Below are 7,556 nucleotides of genomic sequence, written 5' to 3' on the forward strand. Positions count from 1 at the left end.
GTTCCAAAACTTATATATTTTTCGGCTGCTCTTACATTCACCCTCTTCTTTGTAATATACGTCTTCTGAAGTTATGTACATACGTGTTTCAAACTCACCAGTTTGTCTGTGATAGGTACAACAAACAACAACCTACTACTTTTTTTTATCTCCCAAATTACTTTGTCAGCTGCCATTATTGACATCCTTTTGTTTTCAAAATACTTATAAAGTAGTAGTACTTTATCTGTACAGGTATTCTAAGACATTCTTGTGCTTGGATTGATTTATACTTTTTACCTTGCACTTATTGACTAAGATTATGCAACATATTTTTCAATATAAATTATGGTTTACTGATAGGAATTTTTTGTTGACGAAAAAAGACATCATTATAGATCTTACGTCTGTTTTGTTCGCAGGGTGTTATAACTCTGTAAATGCCTGTATATACGTCTTATCCAGCTATGTAAATACGTATTTGAAAATTGCCAGTTTTTGCTTGACAGGTAATACAAAGAACAACCCCTACCTTTTTTAGCTATCAGAAAATGTTGCCACTTGCCGTTACTGACGTCGTTTTGTTTCCAATATTGTAGAAAATATGGACACCACAGTTCACTTTGTGTAACTTACTGGCATGTACATTTATATTTTTGTTAGCCGGTAAAACATATTGGTGTTGTAACAGATATAAATAGTGGGTTGAAAGACTGGCAATAAATATGATCTCCTTTTTTGGCTTGAATTTGTTTTCTTCACTCTGCTACATATCCAACTTTCTAAGACTGAATCGAAAGAAATTTATTGCTATCCAAAGTATAATGAAGACTGGCAATAAATATGATCTCCTTTTTTGGCTTGAATTTGTTTTCTTCACTCTGCTACATATCCAACTTTCTAAGACTAAATCGAAAGAAATTTATTGCTATCCAAAGTATAATGACGCACCTCGTCCTACAGATCATAATGTTTAACAAATCAACTCACATATCTCAATACATAATTGATCAAACTGCAATTGTTCTCTATAGAAAGTAATTTATTTTCGTTATAAATTAATATAAGCTGCTATTTTATCAAGTTTGGGCCCGGGTTCAGCACGGGCCATTCCCACTAGTACTATTTAGAAGCGGGAGTTGGGGCTTCGTCGTCTTAAGTCCTTTTTAGCATAGAAAATGTAGGAATTTTTACCTCTTATAGAAAAGGTTAACACCTTATTTATTTTAAATAAGTACCATTTAAAAAAATTATATTCTATAGATACCTTTTAAGGTTTATAGCAAAATTCCTAATTTTGGTTTACTCCTAGCCCTAAGCCACTAAATACGCTAATCAGTTACACTTTTTTCTTTCGCTCTCTACTTTGATACATCCCATTCTCCCAAAGTTTCGTGGATCTCTTCCTCTAATATCAACTCTCTTTTTCTCCCAAAGTTTCGTGGACATGAATAAGGAGTCAACTTCAGTATGTTTTTTCTTCTGAATTTCTTCTTCAACGAATTGACTGCTGAATTTTTTCTTCAGCGAATTGACTGCTGAATTTCTTCTTCAACGATTTCTTCTTCATCGATTTCTTCTTCAGCGATTTCTTCTTCAGCGATCTTTCTCGTTTTCTTCTTCTTTCTCTCATCACTGCTTATGGAATCATGGTCGGAATTCGATGGGTCGTCGGAAAATTGTCGACTAAAATAGGTCGTCTGAAGTTTGGGGTTGAGCAATTTGAAGATTTTGTTACCTTTTTTTTAAGAGCATTTCAATGTATCTTGCTGTATTTCATTGTATTCACTATCTTTTTTTTCATTGTAATTCAATGTATCTCGTTGCATTCCATGTATTTCATTGTATTCAGTATCTTTTTTTCTCATTGTATTTCAATGTATCCCTCTGTATTCTATCCATTTCATTGTATCCATTGTCTCGCTATATGCCATGAATGTATTCATATATTTTTTTTAATTAATATAATTTATGTATTCAGATGTATTATATAATTTCTCTGAAGATTGCTATGTTTTTGGGTTAAGGATCTTTTTTATAACTGAAAAATACAAATTTTGTGTGTTATAATTGAGTTTGTTGAGTTATATTAGGAGTCTATTATGTTAATTGATTCACTTTCCGTTTTAAAAACAGTGTAATCCCCTATTTCACGCCGTAAATACAATCGAATACAGTTGAATACAATAATCTGTCCAGCTGTAATCCCATGTTTCACTCCATGAATACAGTCAAATACATTCGAATACAACAACTGATTAGCTGGACTTCCCTGATTCACGCCTATTTTTGCTATTGTATTTATGAATACAATAGCTTAAATACATCAAATATATCTTATAACCATATAAAATATATCTATAATCCGCAATATAGCAAACGGTATCTATAGATGACTAATTACTACTAAAAGACGTTTTATGAAAATTTCTCTAGAATGTACCATAGTGTTGGGCTTAAATCATTGCACGTGTAATGCACGTGTACTACCAGTACCAAATATTTTCTTAACTCTACATTTATTGCTCGCCTTCAAGTTCAGTCACTCCTTTGTTCTTCTAATTCTCTTCCTTTCGCTGCTCTCTCTGGAATTACCTTTCTCCTTCACAGCTTCAAAATGTCATCTCTCTTTGGGTGAATTTGCTAACTTTTTTCGAAGCTTCCTTTCAGTGCGGGATCTATTCTCGCTGTTCTTTACTCTGAAAAAGTTTAAAAATTTTCTGTTGATGGGCTGAGATGGTATTTTATGGCATGCCTCTTTTCTGTATAGATTGGAAAAGGTAAATTGTGGAGTTCCTTGCTTCCTATTTGTACAGCAAAACTCGTGCATGTCCTTCTTTGATTGAGGATTTCTTTTTCAAATTGCTAAATTCTTAATTTCAGTTCTATGTTATCTCTGCTGTGTGATTTACTTTTGTTTAATTCTGGTGAATTTGTTGATGGGTCTGCGATGATGACTTTTAGCATGAGAACTCTACAATACTTAAAATTAGGTTCTTTAGTGGAATGAGAGTGTTAATATGTATGTGCTTGGCCGATTATAGTATAATGGATGTCTTTTTTTTTTCTTGGGTGTTCATTCTTTTAGAGATCTCCAGAGATTTTTCCATTTTCCTCTATTTGTATTTGGTGTGGCATCTCTATTTTTAGAGTTATTTTCTGCAATCTTTATTTGTTCATTGCGCTTTCTTTATTTGTAATAAAATAATCTCGTGTCAATATGTTAGCTTGCTATTCTATTTGAATACTCTCTTGCTAGAATTGTACATGGATGTTACTAATTGTGCCTGATCTGCACATTATATTGTCCTTTATGAATACAGAATTAAATCGGAAAATCTGATGTATAAAAAATGACAGGAATGTTGAAGTGAACTATACAGCCATGGTGTTTGATGATATGTCTGCAAGAGGTAAATCTAGATTTTTTACCGTGGAAATTATCAATTGCATTTGCTCCTACCACCGCACTTGAGGAAAAAAGTTTGCTTCTTTCTTTCTCCTTCTTTTTCTTCTTTTTATTCCCCAAAGTTAATAGCTACTTCAAAAACTCTGCAAGATTTTGATTCCTAAAGATTTAAAATTTTGTACCTATCTTACTGGCTTCGACTCAACCTGACGCATTTATACGTGCATCATCTTTTAAATTTTTCTAAAATACTCATTTAAATTAGTGCAGTTCGTCTTTTGCTTTAGAAAAAGATAATCAATATATTCTTTCTAGATGGCCCTGCTTAAGAATGAACAATCTAGATATCATTTATATTATTGTAGATAATAATTGTAGTATAATGGAAATTCCTTAAGCTTTCATTAAGGAGTCATATGTTGGGTCTTTATTCTAACTTATGTTTGTAAGACAAGGACACTGCTAGCAAATTTTTAGGTAATGGATGATGAGAAGATATATAGGTATAGTGGTTTATATAAAATGTTAGACATCTAAAAATGTGCTTCTCCTCACAAGGTAGGGGTAAGGTCTGCGTACACACTACCCTCCCAAACCCCACGATGTGGGATTCTACTGGGTATGTTGTTGTTGTATCTAAAAGTGTGCCTCTCTTGTGGACGGGAAAAAACAAATTGTTAATGATTCTATTCATTATGGACTTGCAATATCACAAACCGTGAAGGATAAATGTGATTCTGGGCATGCGAATCGACTCAATTTCTTATGAGTATGGATTAGTCTCTTTAGACTTTGGTCAACTGTACAACAACAACATACCCAATATAATCCCACAAGTGGGATCTTTGGTCAACTGTAACTTATCAAAATCAAATCTCAGTTAAGAACAAAATTGTATATATTTGAAAGATGTGCTTGATCATGTTCACTTATGGGTGAATCTTTCTATTTACTATAATGATTGTTATTAGAAGAATCTAAGGACTGTTAACGTATGATGTTTGAAGCCAATTTTGTAAAGACTGTTGCTTTTAAATAATCTTGATTGTGGTTGCTTCTTTGGACAAAAATTATAACATACTACGAGTTTGACCAATTAAAGAGAATTTTTTTCTTTCTTCCAGATATCATGAAACTTTTTTCTGATCGGTGCCAGATACCATAAACTTACAGTGTGTAATAACTAATAAGACTAAATGGTGACTGAATGTTATACTTGTGATATTTGAACTTCTTGCTTGCCTCTCTATTTTCATAGTATAAATGAATATGATTCTTCTTTTTTGGGTTTATTTGATGATATATTGCTTCTAAAACTAAGTTGTTCTCTTCCATGTTGGCACACTCATTGATTCACTGAGCGGTCTCTGCAGCACCTAGATAAGTAATACTCCTATGATGTTCTGTAATCAACTAATAATTCAGATGCATGGTTTTCTTGATAGTGATCTCCGGGTGGCTCATCGTATAACATGTTTTCTGATTACTATAATTTCTTTATATAAGTACTTACAAGTGTGTAAATGTCCATATAAGCTGTCTTCAAGTTGGTTGTATATTTGTAAATTTTTATTATTTCTCCTGCTCTAATATACCCTTTGATTCGAAAATTAGAAATGCTCCGCATATTGATTTTTGATGGATTAAAATTTAGAAAATATTGGTGCTTATAGTCCCAAGAGGGACAGAGTTCTTATACCTCCTGATGTGGAAGGGTGTTTCTTTAGAATTTGAGTTTAACTATTGTTAAAGCTGAAAAATAACTACTCTATATATCTTTTTGGCTCTGAAAACTGAGGTTTCAGTAAACCGCTTAGTCTTTTATCCACTTTACTTGTAAAATTATAAATGCCCTTAATATAGATCAATCGGATTTTATGATAAATGTTCTCTACCCAAGTGCTGGAAGATGAGCTTAATATGGTTTACTTGGACAGAATGCCTGTAGAAAATATTCATGCATATGACTGCTATGTGGAGTGTAACCAGAAGAGTTCCTTTCAAAGAAGAAGCCAGCAGTACCACTATCTATTGCAAGATTGAGAAGAATTTTGGGACCAATAGTACCACTATATGATCAATTTCACTATAGCGTGAGCCAAGAATTGAACGGCAAACTAACGTATATTGCATAATTGAAACTGCCACAGATTACAAGGTTAGCTGCTAGCTGTTTCATCAACTAAAGTTGTGATGTCCTCTCTAAGGAAGTCCAATGAAGATGGCCCGACTGCAAGCTCGAGACAGTTTTGCGCCTCCAAGTTTATTTTTCCAGTAGTATTACCTCAAAAGCCTTCGCCAGCTATTTTGTAGGACTCTCTGAAATTCCTCAGCCTCCTTGCACAAGAGCAGTTTGCACAAGAGCAGTTTTCTTGTGACACCCTTGATTCCCACCTGTGCGCATCTATCCCACACATGTTCCTTTGAAGTAGCAGATAGCACCATATATAATGTATGTGTTCCTTGAAGTAGCAAATGGCGCCATGATCAATAACCAACTATGTCTGTGGAATTTAGGCACCCTCACTGCTATTCTAGCATTTGCTAATAATCAACTCAGCAACAAAGTGAGGACATAGAGCTGGTTTTTGCTTCATCTTCTCCCCATGTTTTTGTTTCTTTTTTTCCCTTCAGAATTTGATAGACGATAGTGACTTCTTTCGTTAAAGATTTGTAGTTAACGTCAGATGACCTTTACCAATAATGTCTCCTACCCTGTTGATAGTGTGTTGGTGATGATTTAGCATCAGTACACGCAAAGCTTACCATTGTATTCTCTTAAAAATTGTAGCTCTCTGTACGTCTGAATTTATATTTATCACATGATTACTGCACTTATCTATTATGCCATAATTACAAATTTGATTTGCTTATATAAACTTACAAAATGTGGTTTGGTAAATAGAGGTAAATTTGTTGAGAACAAAGGTAGGACAACTATATCTAAAAGCTAAAATCTTCAAAGCTTTAAAGGATTGAATGTTAATTTAAACATTTGATAACTGTCTTAATTTTTGGTAACATGCGGTTGATCATTTCTGAAGGTCGTCCAACAGCCATTTGTGACTTCTACGGTAAGGATTTGCAATATTTTTTCCAACATTATTCAGACATGAAGTTCAGTCTTCTTGTTGTTGTCATGGTGTGTAGATGTCAATTATTTTTAAATGACTCTCAACTGTTTCTTAATTTTCAATTTCATAAATTTGATTTTTTTTCAAATAAAGAATTCCTGAATATTATGAATCACAATTGGTAGGAAAGTATAAAATGACTAGAAATTTTTTCACACAATTTCTAAACTTTTAGATTCAAACATTTTTTTAATCAAAAGAAATAAAAGACGTTGAGTAAATAAATACTACAATTCGAGTTGTTGGGCCCGAGCTGCAGGGCTCATCTAGTTATATACTATAGTAAAGTAAAGTAATTAGCATGTTAGTTTTACGTTTTATTATTTATAGTACTTTAAAATCTCATTTTCTCGGTAGAAATAATTGCTTTAAGCTAAATGCAGGGATTGATGTTAAGAGTTAACACCTTCATTTTTATTTGGAGACACCAACAAGTAAGAGGTATAAATAATATATCGTTGTACAGCTTCATAGTCACACCATCCCCTCTTTGTTCAATTTGCTAACTTTATTGTTTGGATAAGAATTTTCTAGGAATCCATACAATTAGGCTCTTCAAGTTTTCTGAGTAATTTCCTTAAAACAAAGTCAAGTTCATTTCACAAATAAGGTTGAGTAACGACTTTACTGTAGTAGTATATACAAGAACCAAATTAGCACTTATTTATAATTATTTGTTTTTTAAAATTTAAATCATATAAGTTGCGATTATCATTTTATTAATAAAATATAAGATATCGTCCAACTTAGATGAATGACAACGCAAAATATTGTTCATTTAATTACTTAATTTTTTTTCCCATGCATCATAACTCATAAGTATCAAGTAATGAAATAAATTATATGCTGCAAATATTTATTCTTGAAATTAGGTAATGCTTATTGATATAAATAATAAGTTATTGTGCTTGACATGTAAAGAAAAATAGAGAAAACTGGCACTTAAATATTTTAGAAAGAGAAATTAACCTCGAGAAGGTATTTCTAATATGAAGATTTACATTTGTGGTTTGTCTGTGTATAAAATTATATGC

The 7,556-nt window shown here is 32.5% G+C and overlaps 1 long non-coding RNA gene across 1 annotated transcript; it reads left to right on the plus strand.

The window, feature by feature from the left end:
- Positions 1 to 2,521: 2,521 nt before the first annotated feature.
- Positions 2,522 to 6,224, plus strand: LOC107775418 (uncharacterized). The gene is made up of 3 exons (XR_001645746.2): positions 2,522 to 2,759; positions 3,340 to 3,392; positions 5,326 to 6,224. It is a non-coding gene; the product is annotated as an uncharacterized LOC107775418 (long non-coding RNA).
- The last annotated feature ends 1,332 nt before the right edge of the window (positions 6,225 to 7,556 follow it).

Source organism: Nicotiana tabacum, chromosome 6 (assembly GCF_000715075.1).
Source record: "Nicotiana tabacum cultivar K326 chromosome 6, ASM71507v2, whole genome shotgun sequence".
Classification (NCBI taxonomy): domain Eukaryota; kingdom Viridiplantae; phylum Streptophyta; class Magnoliopsida; order Solanales; family Solanaceae; genus Nicotiana; species Nicotiana tabacum.